The sequence below is a fragment of the Mastigoproctus giganteus genome, chromosome 2 (genome assembly GCF_048544385.1).
Source record: "Mastigoproctus giganteus isolate SK-2022 chromosome 2, ASM4854438v1, whole genome shotgun sequence".
NCBI lineage: Eukaryota > Metazoa > Arthropoda > Arachnida > Uropygi > Thelyphonidae > Mastigoproctus > Mastigoproctus giganteus.
This window is the reverse complement of record NC_143576.1, coordinates 231,549,523-231,566,824: the sequence shown is the minus strand read 5'-3', so window position 1 is coordinate 231,566,824 and position 17,302 is coordinate 231,549,523.

The following is a 17,302-nucleotide window of genomic DNA, read 5'->3' as shown; positions in this document are numbered from 1 at the left end:
CTGTATATTATGTCTGTGTGAAAAGTGTAATACGTTCACAAGGCGATTTGTATGCATTGCGGGCTGAAAAGCCCAGATTAACTCACTGGAACCCTCCGTGGCCCTCTGTGAGGATTGGCTAATTACAGCCGTATTATAAAATAAAATCCTTGAAGCTTCGACCTAATCTTTGAGCCCAGGCCTCTCCAAATGAATGGCGAACTGTCATGTTATCATGAAGGAGTTGGAAAAATCACGAGTATTTAAACAAGATGTCATTTAACTTTAAAATAATTTAGAAATTGTTCAAAGCGATATATGTCTGTAGGTTACAAAGGTATTGAATTTCCCCAGGAATCGTTGGGTATTTTGCATACCAAGTTCACTGGTCATGCTGTAAATTCGTGTTTCGTTTGTTTCCTATATAAGAAAGCATACCTTCCTGACTATTTCGTAAAAACTGGGAATAACAGTGTTTGTGTGTTGCACCAGTGCTATATTATCTGGCAACCTTAAGGAAGAATAATCTAAAATGATTATCATCTTGAGACATTTTACTAGAGGAAATGAATTCATAGTGAAATGGTTCTGTTTTGTTGCTTTTACTTTTTTTTTTTTGTTATAAACCATAAGTTTAAGCAATACTTCATACGTACAGTAGTCGAATGAAGTAAATCAACACTTGAAATGTGTCACATGATAAGAACAACGAAAAGATTTAAGGGGAAAAAATAAATAAAAATTCTCAATTTATACTCTGGAACAGGCTGCAGGACCGGGAGAGTTTTTATTATTTATACAAGAATTTATTTTCACACTTCGGCCCGTCCATTTATAGCGGCTGAACATTAAAACATGTTCTTGCGAATTGGCCACTGCCAGTCCTCTCGAGTCACGAACATAATTGAAAAGTGAGAAACGGGAGAGTTTGCTTCACTAAAATCGAACGCTGTGTTTTAGATTAAGTCGATATTTGTTAAAAGAAATGGTAAGCAGTGACTCTTTTGTGTTATAAATCATGTATTGTTTATTGTAATTATATCTAAAGGCTGAAAACATTTTGATAACATTTCATTTGAATAAAAAATGTGCAACTGTGTTATGAGATTTGACAGCAATTTGTATATCTTTGATGATGAAACAAAAACGTTTATGGTTGAAAGTTATACATCAAACATCGACTTAAAAAACATAATTCATTAGTCACCAATATTTAGATGATTATGATTTAAGAGGTGTTTTTTGTAAGTAACCTTTGAGCCTTTTCACTGTTTGTGTTATGTGTATTTAACCGAATATTTTGTTACCGTATGCAATTCTTTTCTGTACAAATTGAGTTTGTTTATATTATAATTCTTTTATCATTCCCTTGTGTATATTTGAAATTTTGTGTTTTCGGTACTCATATATGTATTGTAAATCGTGTATTATGTATCATTGAAGAAAATAAAAATACAAATCGAAAGAAATTTCGGTTTGCTGATTCCATTTCTGGTTTGAATAGTTCACTGTTCTCAAATTATCAGAAATAGAAATTTAATCATAATATGATAGTATTCCTTTATTTCCAAATGTTGATTAGTTACATTAAATATATACAAAAGAATGTTTGCACGTCAAGACAGCCAAAGCAAAAGATTTATAACAATTAAAAATTCCAAATAAAAATTGCATTGTAATTTTTGAATTTACCTAAAATGTTTTCATTAAACAGAAAATAAGCTGTCATTAACGAGCTTGTACACATCAATAGAAAAATTAAGGAAAAGGCGTCTTAAATCATTTTCATTACTTTGTCCTAATTTTTTAAACTTATTTCACAGAGAGACATGAACCTGAAAGTAGTGCACGTTTTTTCTCCAGACTGACCAGATATCCAAGAAATATTCCCCAAGAGGTTTGACAAGTAGCTTAATTTAAAAAAAAAAAGTATGAATTAAAGGAAGATGCAGATGGCAAGAAATTGTTCGTCTCGAAGAAGAAAAGGGGAAAACCGTTTTTTTCTCTCTCTCATCCATCTAAACACCTAGTACTCTAATTTATGGATGATGATAACAAAAAACTAAATTATTTGTAGTCCACCCGAATAATTAAATTCATCTGCCGTGGTGTCATATCTGTTAATTGTGTGTGTTCTATGGTCAAGTTGTCTGTTTTGCTGGACGAAAAACCCCAGTTTCTGGGGAGAAAACCTTGCTATGTACATCTGAGACCGACTAACTCAGCCACGGAGTGAAAGAAGTCCATTAAAATTCCTCACGTCATCGACGGGATTCGAACCCGGGCCTTTTCCACCCGGCGTGGGGAGCACAGCGACGATACCACTGTGCTACGTGCGCAGACTATGGGTGATAATAGGAAATTGGCGAAATTACAGAGACCTATGTATGAGTAGTAGTAATAGCAGAATTTTATGTTCTGTGGACGATTTGCCTGTTTTTGCTGGACGAAAAAACATGCAATCCTTTCCTGACACTGGCTAGCTCAGCCACGTTGTCACAACGTAGAAAAGTCCATAAAACGTATATGTATATATGAGAGAAAAACAAGTGTCGCACTAAAATGTGAGAGTTATTAATAGTCTTACAGCTGATGTACGTCCAAAGAATGTTTTCTCATTTCTATACTGTATACATGCCAAACTGCTTCCACTGATGTGTTGCACGTTTTAGCCGGTTTTATGCCTATGAATCTCAAAGGTTACAATATACAACGTAGCATCTCTCTCTTCAATTTCAGCACATATACTGATTGTGCAAAATTCAAGGACCAGTCAGGTTTTCACCTGTAGCTTCACATAGGAGTGGCCTGGATATGGGAAAAGCATACGAAAGGACCCTCGTGAGGTGCAGAAATTATGACGGAAACAAAACGGTACAGAGGGACTTTATTCAAAAATGACAACATAGCACTGGCTGCCATGATACAGATGTATCACTGCCAAAGATGGAACAAAGACCAAATACGGAGTATTCGGAATGGTCAGGGAATGACCACCGCATATCCCGGAGCAATATGGCCTTAGTTGCTAATACTCCTAAAAAAAACCAAATAACAACAATAACATGAAACAAAGGGAAGAGGTCGTCCTCAGTAGGAGATATGGCCACCCCTAATGTTGATGAAGGCTTTACACCGCCTTTCCATATTTGGAACAATGTTGTTGATAAGTTCTTGCGGTAACATCGTCCATTCCTCTGTCAGCGCCATCTACAGCTGGTGAACATTTTCTGGTGGGTGTGGATGTGCCGCTAGGCGTCTCCCCGGTATGTCCCATATGCGTTCGATGGGATTTAGATCGAAAGAAACGGGCAGGCCAATCCATACGGACAATATCCTCACTTTCCAAAAGCATATCAACAGCTGCAGTGCGATGGGGTGTGGCGTTATCATCCATAAACACGAACTCGAGGCCAATGTCATCTCAGAACAGACGCATATGGGGAAGGATTACCTCAGTACAGTAACGTGCACCGGTTACAGTACTACTTTCCAGTGTCTGGAGTTGTGTACACGGCCATTCAAGATAACGCCTCCCCAGATGAGAACATCTCGACCTCCATATCGATCCCTTTCAGTGATGTTTGCTGGATGATACTGTGTGCCAACCTCTCGCCAGATTAGCTGATGTCCAGAATCGCTGCTGAGACTGAATCTACTCTCATCAGTAAAGAGTACCTTAAGTAAACATTTTGTGGTTGTAACCTTTAGAAATAGTGTTGGTCCTTAAGTTTTGCACACCTGTGTAGTATTTAACATTAATTCTAATTAATAAAAAAAAAAGAAAAGAAGTTTGAATCTGCTTATTGCTCGCTTACAAGGTGGACTTCCTCTACGTAAGGCATTGTAACCAGAAATTATGTCCCACAAATGACCCTTGCATCCTTCAAAGTCATCAGAACTTGGTTCTCGCCAAAGCTGTACAGATGCTTTCTCTTTACAGGATATGAATTGTTAAGCCAACGCTGTGCTATTTTAAATTATCCAACACTGCCTTTTGCCACTATGGAGAATCTGAATATTACTCTGATTAGCATTAGTAGATGTATCATATACCTCTACTAATTAGCATTAGTAGAGGCATATGATGCAAGATAACAAGCTTATGCAGCATCAGTCAAAAAAAAAAAAAAAAAAATCTTCCACTTCACCCCTCCGTCCGTTCGAAATACCTGTTCAGCTGAGCCTTAAATTTATTTAGGCTATCAACTTCCACAACAAGAGATGGAAGTCCGTTCCACCAACCAACCAACCAACTACTCGCTGGCTAAAGGCAAATTTCCGCACATCTATCCTACATCTGTCTTTCCTCAATTTGAATTTATACCCTCTCAGGTGATTATTCTGAGCAAGAGGCAAAATCCCATCAGCATTGAGCATCCTCAAACCATTCAAGGCTTTATACACCTCTATCAGATCACCTCGCCGGTGTCTAGTCTCCAGACACTGTAATTTGCAAAACTTAAGCCTTTCTTCGTAAGAGCAACCCTTTGTTCCATTCACCAATCTTGTTGCCCTTCTCTATACTCGTTCCAGCAGCTCTACATCCTTCTTGAAGTGAGGCCTCCAGACCTGTATACAGTACTCAAGGTGTGGCCTGACCATTGCCTTATACAAGGGAATAATCACCTCCTTATCCCTGCTAGAAAAATTCCTGTATATCATTGACAAAACATCATGAGCTACTCTTGCAGCCCGTCTACACTGCTCAGAGAACTTCATATCTGCCTGCACAATTACCCCCAGGTCCTTTTAATTCTCTACCACTGTCAGTATAGTACCACAGAGTTGATACGTTGCTCTGGGGTTGCTGTTTCCTATATGTAGTTCTTTACATTTGTCAATGTTAAACTTCAATTGCCACCTCTCAGCCCATCTGCTCAACCTTTCCAGATCCCGTTGCAGCGCCATAGCGTAAGTAGTGTCCTTAATAACCCTGCCAACCTTTGTATCGTCTGCAAACTTGGACATTAAGCTTGATATACCATCATCAATATCATTTATAAATACAGAAAACAATAATGGACCCAACACTGAAGCCCGAGGGACTCCACTAATAACATTAGTCCACGATGAGCAGTGTCCATTGATTACCACTCTCTGTCTTCTCCCCCTCAACAACCCCTTTATCCATAGCAGCAATTTGACTCCAATGCCACACTGCTCCAATTTGTGCACAGTCTTCCATCTGCACAGTATTAAAAGCCCCTCTAAGATCCAAGTATATAATATCAAAGTTATTCCCTGCATCCAGTTCTTTTGTGACTGCATCATAGTATCCAATCAAATTGGTTAGGCAAGATTTCCCCTTAAAAACCATGCTGTGTCCGAGCTATAACTGAAGCCTTGTCTAGATGATCCTGCAGTGCTTCTTTAATCAGTGCCTCCATTCATTTTCCTGCAACAGAAGTTAAACTCACAGATCTATAATTACTTGCGTCAGCCATTGATCCTCCTTAGTGAATTGGGATCACATTTGCACATCTCCAGTCTATGGGTACCTCCCCTGAATCCAAGGGAGTCTGGCATTCCCCTCGCTGAATAACTCCTCGTGTGAATGCCGATGCAAAATATTCATTCAGTTTGTTAGCTACCTGAGTAGGATCATCAACAGTTGAACCATCGATATCAAGTGGACCAATCTGATTCATCCTCTTCCTTCTAGAGTTTACATAAGTAAAGAACTCTTTGCTGTTTTTCTTTTCATTCCTTGCCAAAGTTTTCTCGTAATCTGCCTTCGTCTGCCTAATCTTAAATAACTTGGTTACAGATCAACTTATATATATATCATAGGCTTCTGTGTCACGTGTTAATTTATATGTATCCCATGCATTTTTCTTCTCTGCCATATGTCTCATTAGTTCATCTGACATCCATTTAGGCCTAAACCATGAACAATATTTCTTAGTTGGTATGTAAAGCCTAGTAGCTTCCAAGATAAGTTCTTTGAATGCTTCACATTTTGAATTTGCTGTTGGTAACATCATCAGTTGGTCCTACGTATAGAATTTAAATACTGTCTCAGACCATCGTAGTCGCCTTTACGAAAGCAATAACCCTTCCATTTATCCCTGATGGTAGTTACCTCTTTGAGTAAATCCTACTTTAGCACACTGTTATCACTGCCACGTAGTGGTTCCTCTTTCTACAGATTCTTAATGCATGAAGAATCACTACTGATAATCAAATCAAGAGTATTACTCCTTATAGTTGCCTCCCGAAAATGCTGATGTAGTAAACAATCATCCAATAAATCCACAAAAGCCTTGTTAGTGTATGAGTGACCAACCCACAAATTCCAGTCAATATCTGGTAAATTAAAATCCCCCATTACAAGACTCTCTGATTTACTGGCCTATTCTATTTCACTGTACAGTTTCTTATTATACTCATCAGAGTCATTAGGCCTGTAGTACACTCCTACTCTCAATTTTGATGTCCCAATGCTTTTGTCACACCAAACTGACTCGACACTGCACTGCACTGTACAGCGATGTCGACTGGCTTCACTTCCTTGGATTTTATGTGTTTCTTAACTAATAGCATAACCCCTGCTCCCTTCCTATTCTTTCTGTAGACGTTGTACTCCCCAAATTCCAGTTCTGCATTTCTTATATCTGTGTGACACCACGTCTCTGATATCCCAACAATATCCGCCTTTGATACTTTGAGCAATACCTCAAATTCATCAAATTTATTTACCAAACTCCTAGCATTGGTTTGGTTTTGTTCTGTTTTACTGCCTTACCTACTCAGATATATATCAGCCAATCATAAATCTTTAAATTTTTTTCCTAGTGCTGAAAAATTGCTTCTTTCTAGTCCAGAAATATTTCATACTTTCCAGCAGTTTGCTAAATCTGCTTTTGGCTCTGGAAAACTCTCCCTGTTAAAAACATAACTATTTCTAACTAGTGATCCGCCGTTAATGATAATCATACCCTGCTTACTTTGATCTTCATGCCTGCCTAACCCTCATCCTCATCAACTTAACTTCTGGCTGTATCCTATGGTTTGGACTGTCTTCTGTGAGTATAGTGGTCTCACTATTTGTCATTCGTTTGTAGAGGTCTGTTCGAATCTCGTCGGAAACTGGGGGAACTTCTGAAGTTCTATTCAATTGAAGCTGTAGTAACTGATCTTAGGCGGAGGGAGCACAGCAGTTTCTCCACTGAGTTATTCGGGGTTTTTCAGCCTGCACCACATGCAATCCGTCATAAAGCACTTAAAGAATACACGAACACAGATATGGGTTACACCTAGGAATTAAAATTATGCCGTTTGGACTTGCCTGTTGGACCTCCTGCTTGAAGTTCTAGATAATATCCTAGGGACGTGACTTTTCCTCCTCACGCTGCCTGAAGCAGGATTTCTCTTGTTGGTAACCATCAGTTCGGGCCACTGATGATAGTCGAGGCGCACTTCTTCCTGGCAGAACTGGGAAATAGGAATTATATCACCTGATGTTCGTTGCTTCTTCTTTGCTAAGTGGTCAGTCAACAAAATATCAACACAAAACATATCAGTCACATGACTGGCTTAACATTGAAACGTTGCACCACAGAATACCGACCAAGTATATCATGTCGCACGTGCATACAACGAGTATAGCAAAGGAGTCTTTATTGTGTAGCATTTTTAAATGGGAGTCTTGAATATAAAATAAACCCTTAGAATTTCATAAAAAGAAGTCAGGAGGTGATTCGTTTGGGTTACTGGAGATCTCAAAGAATTTCAAGTAGTTTACAAAGAGGAACAACAGATTGTTTAAAAGGCTAACATAATGAAAAGTAAAAAGATATGATTAAGTTTCCCTGAGTTCTGTGAAAACATGAATTAATTTAACAGATTATGCAGTTTGGCTCGTGACCAAGCCAAATTCAGTAATCTACAGGTGCCAGCAGAAGTAGCATAAATGTTTATTTTGCTATAAGACATTGAATTTTTAAATTTATTTTAGCATTAAGTATGCAGAATGTCTGGTAATTTTGACCGTTTCTTGGTTATAGCGCACTGGTCAATCTAAAATTTCGTAATAGTGAGATGGACAATCCGACATCTTTCTCTTATTGTGAAACTGTTTTCCAGAAACGTGCGAGATTATTGCAGCTCGAAGAGTATATCGTCGAAAAGTTGAAGTTAACATTACTCCTGAACATGTCACCTGTTTTGTGTCTAACTCTTACTGATAGACCACAGTCAGACAGAAGCAGCGAACAGAAAAAGCTACTGATACGAGTATATGAGACAAAATTTTTTCATACTGGAGTTGTGGTTTTAATAAGGTGGAGCTATATGTCTCACAAAAAGAGCCACAATGGACATGTGGGAAGTGGTGTATACAGTATATATTTCTTTCTGTGGAGCTACTGCAATTTGAAAAATAATACAGGGGAAGAAATCAGTGCCCTAACGCGAAGTGTTGGTTATTGTAATTGGGAAATGTTATTTCGAAGGCACACCAATGTCTAGCAAGTCAATTTGCACATTTGCCAAATTTCATACGATGCTTCTTTTACCAGCTCTGCAGTCGTATGCTATATGGTAGTTTTCCATATTTTAAATAAGTCGCACTGATAGTTTTTAAACTGTTTCAAGGCTTCGTAGGTAGCACAAGTGGTAAAATCGCCATGCTTCCCCCACATTGGATGGAAAAGACCCGAGTTCAAATCCTCTCGATGGCGTGAGTAGTTTTTATGGCCTTTTTCACAACGTGGCTGAATTAGTTGATCTCAGACGAGTGTAGCGCTGTTTTTGTTTCCACAAACTATGGTTTTTCATCAGCCACAGAACACGCCCAGAACACGTCATAATATATACAGCGCCGTATGGCCTGAGTGGTTGACGCGCCTAAAACCCAGCAACAACAAACTATATTGAATTTTCACCGACTACTTTAGTATTGGCTGTTTATTTTTAGGACTTTTATCTCATCAGCTGTTTAGGTCGTAGTACATACGCCAGTTGATATGGTCTTTGATGTACATTATATGTGAACAAGTGTGAATTCATCGTCCTATTTGCATGTTATGTATGCTGAAAAACCTAGAATAACTCATAGAGGGAAACAACCTCTCTGCCTCAGAATGGCTGATTACAGCTCACACTTAAGGGTTCTTTAAGAATTTTCCTTCAGTCTGACAAGCTTTTCCCAGATATATCCAAACAAGTGGCGAGTTTTCTACACGATTACAAAGGACAGTACATTAGCCCTTAGTAAGTGTGTTTGCCATCATGAGTTATTACGGGTTTTTCAGCCCACATAACATGCAATTCGGACAATATACGATAACTGTCATAGAGCAACTCAAAACCTAACACGACCATGTGTATTATGTTCATAAATTGAGTGTGTTCTGTTCGATTTGCCTGTTTTTCTGGACGAAAAACCCGAGTTTCCTGGTGAAAAATGCTTGGTATCCACGCCTGAGACCGACTAACTCTGTCACGGAGTGGGGAAAAAAAAAAAAAAAAACCATAAAAGCTCCTGGTATCATAAACGAAATTCGAAACCGCTCCTCTTTTGCGCGGTGTGAGGACGACAGTGATTATAACTGCTATGCTACCCGGGCAAACGGACAATGTATGATAGAGGAATCAGCAGAGCTTGTGAAGAATTAATAAACCTACCTGCATTGGTTGTAGTTAGGTATATTCAAGATTCTATTAGAAAGGCGGCCTATGCGTCTGCTAGAAAGAAGATAAGTTCTACTAAATCATGTCCATGGTGGTCACGAGATTTAGTGTTGCTACGTAGATCGATGTATCGTGCAAGGAGGCAATTTCAGTGGCAACGACACGGCCTCCCAGTGAGGTTGCTAGATGCCATCAAGATTACATAGCACTGAAAAATGATTACAGAATAACAATTCGTAAGAGGGAAACATGGAAATTATTCGTCCAAGAGTCGGGGAATTCGAATCAATGGGGACTGTTGTATAAAATTACAAGATACGAGTTACATTCTTCGGATGTTTTTAATACTGTGCATACATGTTCGACGGAAACAATAGGATGGATGTAACTCAGTTAACTACGGAGCAATTTACACTTAATAAATTAGCATGCGTAATTGGTAAATTAAATTTTAAGAAATGTCCAGGATATGATTTGATAGAGAATGAATTTGTAGCACGGTTTTATAAATTGTTTCCGCAGTTGTTACTATTACTATATATTATTGAAGAAGGATATTTTCTAATAGATTGGAAAATAGCTTTATTGAAGTTAATCAAAAAGCCTGGTAAGCCCCTCTCAGATCCCGGATCCTACCGGCCAATAGCCCTTCTGGCTAACTTTGGAAAGTTACTGCAAAGGTTGATGGTTCTACGCATTATGCAGTTAATAGAGCAGCGTAGAATGATATCAAGTAAACAATACGGGTTTACATCTGGAAAGTCAGCAGAGAATGCTGGACTTTCGAACACACATCGAGAGTTCTGTTTCAAAATATGAATTAGTCATTTTTTTTTTTTTTTGGATTTTCACGGTGCCTTTAACTCATTTGAGGGTAGATGGATGTTGTCAAGAATTATATGAACTGTTTGGAAGTTATTTTAGTGTCGGATACATAACTGTGAAATCTAAAATCTTTTATATTAAAAAGCAGGTTTATTGTGGTTGTCCCCAAGGTTCAGTCTTGGGTCCTTTCATATGGAACCTTGTCTTGCAAAATTGTTTAGCTCGCTCTTTTTCCAACTGTAGGACAATAGCTTTTGCTGATGATTTAACAACATGGTGACTGGGAATTCCAGGAGTAGTCTTGAACATAATGCTGATATTGTATTGAATGATTTGCTTTTTCTGGCACAAAACTATAAGTTAACTATTAATTCGCATAAAACTAAAATGATGCTTTTTCAAAGCAAATTGGACCCTGGTCGACCTCCACAAATAAATGGTATTCAGCTACCAATGACATCTGAAGCTAATCTAGGAATAGCTTATAATAAATATCTAGGAATAGTAATAGATTATAAACTATAATTTTTTCCACATATTTAGGAGCTAAAGTGAAAAAGTTTTCTGGTGCTGTTATTCGTGTTTCTAAGTCTGATTGGGATTTATCCCGCAAGATTCTCTCGTTATATTATAAGGTAGTATTTCTCCCCATGACAACATATGCAGCAGGCGCTTAGTTTCAACGCGCTGTGTTGGTCAGGTTCCAAGCAAAACTCAACTCTATACAAAGAGCAATGCTTCTCAGTTCTAATGCTTCAATGCTTCTCGTATCTGCTGCAGAAATTCAGGTGTTGGCCGGGACTGTTCCTTTGGACTTGTTACTGATATACCGAGGACTATGTTATCGGATTAAGAAGAAGATACCCACTACGTTTCATAACATTACAATTGATACTCAGGTAGGTATTAAAAGGGGAAAGACGCGGTGTATGAGGGGGATAATTAACCTATGACAAACGAGATGGGACACTGGAACTGCGGGAAGGGTGACCTCAGGAAGTTATTTCATCCTGAGGTGACGTTTCTCCTAGATAAAAGAGTAGCTGAACAGTATACGCCTGGGTTGGAGTTACTATATATAATAACAGGCCATGGCTCTCTTTGAATGAGAAACTATATGCTCTAGGATTAACAAATACTGAATTGTTCTTTTTTGTGGAGCCAAGAAAAATTGGTTTCACATTTTGTATGACTGTATACAAAATGTGAAACCAAATTGTGATTGTGATTCCTGGACAGGAGCTTCATCTTTTGATTGAACGAGATAAACTTCAGCTGTTACAAACCTTGCTAAAGCTGCATTTGATCTAAGAAGAAGTATGCTTCCACAATTAAGAACTGGTTTAATTTTGGATAATTAACTGTGATTAACGAGGTCTTTGTGTAGTTACTGTTGGCAATTTTTTTTTCTTTTTATTAACTCTGCAGTGGGCTCCCAGAGCGGTTTATATATATATAACTAAATTATTATTATTTTTATATATATATATATATATTTTTTTTTTTATTATTATTTTGTCTCATAAACCTAAGGCGACCCACCGTCCCGGTGATCGCTTCTTCTAGATAGCCAAGAGACCGGCCAGCACATCACAAATATACATAAAATACACAAACATGACACTACTTGAAGTCTGGCCTATTTTACAGAGTTTGTTAAAACCTACAGTAATACGATTCGGATTTGAACTAACGTTCTAGGAGCTGCCCTAACAATAACACATGTCCACAACTCCCCATATCCAGATCTTGTGAAAGAGATCAACATCTGTTGGGCCATGAATAATCCATGGCCCAACAGATGTTGATCAACTAATGAGGGCGATCAAAAAAAAAAAAAGATCTCGATATGTCCGGAGATCAGCTTCCCTCTGCTGTTCAGAATCTTATTATTCCAATCTAAACTGAAAGGGAAGTATATTATTTATTGTTTTAGAGGGAAGTTTGCCCTTTTTTTTTGTAATTTTAGAGACGCTCTTGCAAATAACATCAATTTACTTTGTGCTCCACTTCTTTGTATTTTATTCTTTACAAACTCAGAAGGACAAATTTATATTTATTATTATTAAAATGTGCCATTTTAAATGTTTATTTTAAATTGACAAACTGACAGTTTTAAGTTCCGAAGATGAAATAAAAAGATCGCTAGGTTTTTACGTTGGAAAGAATTTATGTAAATTAGTACAGTCACTGAACTAATTCAACAGATTTTACTAAGCATGTAGTGATTTTTATTCATTTTATTTAAATCTTTATAAAGTTGTTAAAAAAATTATCTGTTATTTAACAGTTTATTTTAGCAATATTGACTTTATTTGTTGAGGTGTCTGTGAAAATACAGTAACTATATTTTACGTTCCCATAAAATGACCCTGCAGTTCGTATTTATGAAAAATAAATCTTAAATCGAAGCAATACAGTTGCATTATGTCAGTCCCCTTCTTCGTATATCATTAGATAGTTTGACCTTTATTCATTGTAATCCTTGTGCAGGCTCTCCACTACATGCCATTGTTTGAGGAGAGGATTGAAGCCTAGATTCGGGTCAGGGACATACAAAGCTATATACACCCATCTTCTTTTTCCATATTTGATATATCTGCCCATTAAGATGGTTATTATTCTAAGTGATTGTCAAAGAACTGAATGTTTTACAAGTTTTTTGATCAGTCGAAATTTATTCTACGCTATAATGTTGCTCTCTAAACGATGCCAGTATCAATATTTTATGTTTTAAATCCAAAGTAATCATGTGTAAATCATTGTTCATGATCTGGAATGTCTAAGTTATGAATGCTTATGCGGAGGCTCTCTCAGTACTTTGTAGTGGACGGTGATTAAGGACGTTACATATCTGTCCTTAATCACCATACTCCTATCTCAGTGTAAAAGGCGTGAGTTCGAATCCTGTCAATGACGCGAGGAACTTTAATGGGCTTTGTTCACAACGTAGCTGGGACAGTCTCTCAGGCCAGAGTTGCATACTTTTTTTTTTTTTTTTTTTCTGAAATCCGAACTTTCGTGGAAAAAACGCCTACGCATGTGATTTAAGCATTAAAATAAATAATTTTTATTTTACAGAAGTATGCAATGTTCCACCACAGCAAATATAACCGAATATTACAAAATCCTAAGATCTACCGCTGAGACCATTGCATTCATAATGAGAGGTATCTCCTTGGGTCGAAATCGATCTAAGGCTGGGCGGTTGTTTCTTGAAAGGAGGTAAGGTCATAAGCGTAGGCATGGTGGAAGAACTCTCCAGACACATCTCAAATGCTTAGATCTGAGATATGTCCCGCCACCATTTGCAGCACAAAGGTTTTTTCTCCCGAAAACTCGGGTTATTCGTCCAGCAAACAGAAAATCGACTCAGAATACACGCAATTTACAGACGATATACACGGAGCAATATGGCCTTAGTCGCTGATGCTCCTAAAACCCTACTACAACAACAGCAGCACAAAAAAAAAAAAAAAAAAACAAAACTCTGATCCTGAATGAGGAGTTTTAGCCTGGAAACTTCACCTCCTCCCACCCATCAGAAATACCTGGTGTTTCGGATGGCTGGGAGAAGGTGAAGCTTGTGGACTTCATTTCAAGTATCAGAATTCTGCCTCGAAGACAGCTTTTATTTTTGTTGGCTGCTAATTCCCAGACTTCACCATAAACGACAGAGTGATAGACGTGGGATACTACATATCTTGTAAGGAGGGTTTTATCAGTCACATGGAAATGATGTTTACCGACCTATTTAAAGAAATAAAACATTCTTTCTACTTTTTCGATGTTATTTGAGAAGGACTTCTTATTAAAGATCACACCCAGGTCAAAATAATTCACGAGGAGGGGGGGCTGGAAGATATGTTGACAGGGCCTGAATTTCTGTTTTGATTTTGTTGGAAATCGTGGCTGTATTTATTGAGCCACGATTGGTGTCGTGGCTGTATTTATTGAGAAATCTTTGTTAATATTTTGAGTTTGAGTTTATCGGCATATGTTAGTTAGTTTTATTTATCATAGAAAAGGGGATATAAAGCTGCTGTAAAGAGCACTGCAAAGAGGGTACAGATATATCAAATTGGGCAGAAATATCGAATTATGGCAGGGTTCTTTCAACCCTCTTGCAGCCCATTTCATCATACCTGACCCGAGACCATGTAGGAAACTCTTAAGTATTATGCGTCTCCAGAGTTTAAAAGTAGCGTGTCAAAAATAGTTTCATAGTGAGTTTTGAAAATATCCGTTTTTAGTAATATTTTATATATCTTCTTCATTGACATAAAATATTATCGTACCCATATAATAAAGATTTTATCAGTGTTATGTAATAACTGTTGGATTTTTGTATTTAATTATTAAATATAAAAATATTAAACTATAAAAAGCATAATTACACTCTTATATAGAATTTCATTTTTGATAGCACATTTTTAAGGTTCTTGTAGCCCACTGCCTGAGAGAACCCATGCTGTCGACCTGCAGCATTTTATATATTCCCCCCCCCCAAATAGTTAGGCGCCCCTGAATTATAGGGAACAGTTATCATCAGTGAGAATGAGGGTACGCTTAGAAAGCAAGGCAGTAAGAAATCACAGCACGTCCACTTGAATATAGTAGTGATGCTGCAGAAGGGAGAGGAGCTGAGGGTTCTACTATATATGTTTGAATCGAAGGCTGATTGATTATTCAGGTAGGTCACAACAAGCTTTTCCCTCTCTTCCAAAGCAGTGAGGGTATTGTGAGTGACAGAGGAGGAGATTGGTGATGGTTGGTTTTCCTGATGCAGAAAAATGTCTTTAAGGGGAGAGTTTCTGGTAGGGTTTGATGTGAGATGGTCGGTTACAGCGCCTTTTCCAAGATCTTGAACAGACAGATGGTAGGGGGCTATAGGCCTAAATTGATGCTGGAGGCAGAGGGTAGCACAGCGGGTATAATCACCGTCTCCTCGCCGGGTTGAAAATGCCCAACCACGAATCCCTTTAATGACATGAGGAATTTTTATAGTTTTTTTTTCACAGCGTTGCTGTTTAATTCGTCTCAGGTAAAGGTTGCATGGTTTTCCTCCCCGGAAACTCGTTTTTTTTTTTTCCCCTTGTTTAGAAAACAGGCAAATTGACCACAGAATGCATTTAATTTACAGTCACAATATGATGATGCCTCATAGCCTTAGTTGCTTTGTCTCAACACACATACACACAAATAGGTGGTAGCAGAGTGAGTTTTCAGGAGAAGTTGAACTCTGTACCTGTTCCACTGAGGAGGGAAGAAATAGTGCTTTAAGCATTTTGTTGTAAATGATTAGCAGCTGCTCTGTGAGGTAGTCTCTGAGGCATTTGTCGATAAAACTGAAGAATCCCATCTCTCCAGTGGTGGTCCTCAATGTGAGCGAGTTGACAACGTTGTGCAGTTGATTCTTAGAAAGTCGAAGATTTCCGAAAGCATCAGCAGGGTAAGAGGTGTGGAGTGTCCAGGGAATCAGGCTGATGTGTAAAGTAATATTTGCGAACCATTTTTCCATATCTGGACGGTGACGTTTAGTGGGTCCTTTGTATTACGAACGGACTTTTCAGTTCTTAATGTGAAGACCAGATGGTTGTTGTTGTAGTAAGGTTTTAGGAGCATCAGCAACTAAGGACATATTGCTTCGTGTATATTGTCTGTAAATTACGTGTGTTCGGTGGTCAATTTTCTGATTGCTGGACGAAAAACCTATACTACCCTCGCCTGAAACCAATTAACCCAACTACATTATGAAAGAGACCCATAAAAATTGCTCAAGTCATCGACAGGACTCGAACTCTTTTCCGCCCAGTGTGGGGAGGACGGCGATTCTACCAACTGTGCTACCCACGAGGGCCAGCCAGATGGTTTTTAGTGAAAACTGCTTGTTTTCCCTCTTTTGAACATGACTCTCGCCTGGAAGTAGGCAGTACTAGCAGCAGGTTCCCACCAGACTGCATTCAGGCGTAGTCTTTCCTTAAAATGGTGAAATAGCTCGGCGGACCACCTCACTCTAGAATGTGAGATGATATTTACAGTCTTTGTAGCAGCGTATAGTAAAGTTCACCTTATCTACCTTGAAAAGAGATCTATTGCGAGAGGAAGATCAGAGTCCAGCAAGACATATTGGGGATGGCAGAAGCAGAACAGATACATTTATGGAAATGGAGATATTTAGAAGCTGTCATATTTCTGTTATTTTCCGACATGTTTTGGGGCTTCTGAAAGGTAAGGCGATACTCATAATGATGGGTAAATGGTCTGAAGGAAGTCGAGGTCTTCGATCTTTTCAAGTTCATGAAATTTTATTTTTATTAATAACAAGATATACAGCAGGTAACCAGTAACAGTGTATGTCAGAGCAGAACAATGAACAGAGTTGATAACAATAATGAGAAATTCAGCAGTAAGATAAACCATTGATATAGATTCAACCATCAAAATTATATGTACAAGAGAGGTATGCATTAAGTTAAGTTACCGGTAAAACAAATAATAAATAAATTAATTAAATAATAATAGACTAAAATAATTTAATGAGAGCTACATACTTTTCAGTTCAAGTGAACAGGCATACTTGTGCATGGAGTTTATCAGTGATTTGGAATTGTCAAAAAAAGTCAATCAGAGAGTCATTTGCTGATTTTCTGATTCTATTAATGCTCAAAGACCTCCGATGCAAACACGGCGATTCATAGTATACTGAATGATTTGTAAAATGCATCGTTAAATGCATTTGCAACACCCAGGATAAGTAAGTGAAGAGTTCTGATTGGTTAAAAATTTCAGGTTAAGGTGTAATTTTCCTAGGAAGAGCCACCCAGCTGTAATATCAAGCATAGTCTCTACAATTAAAAAT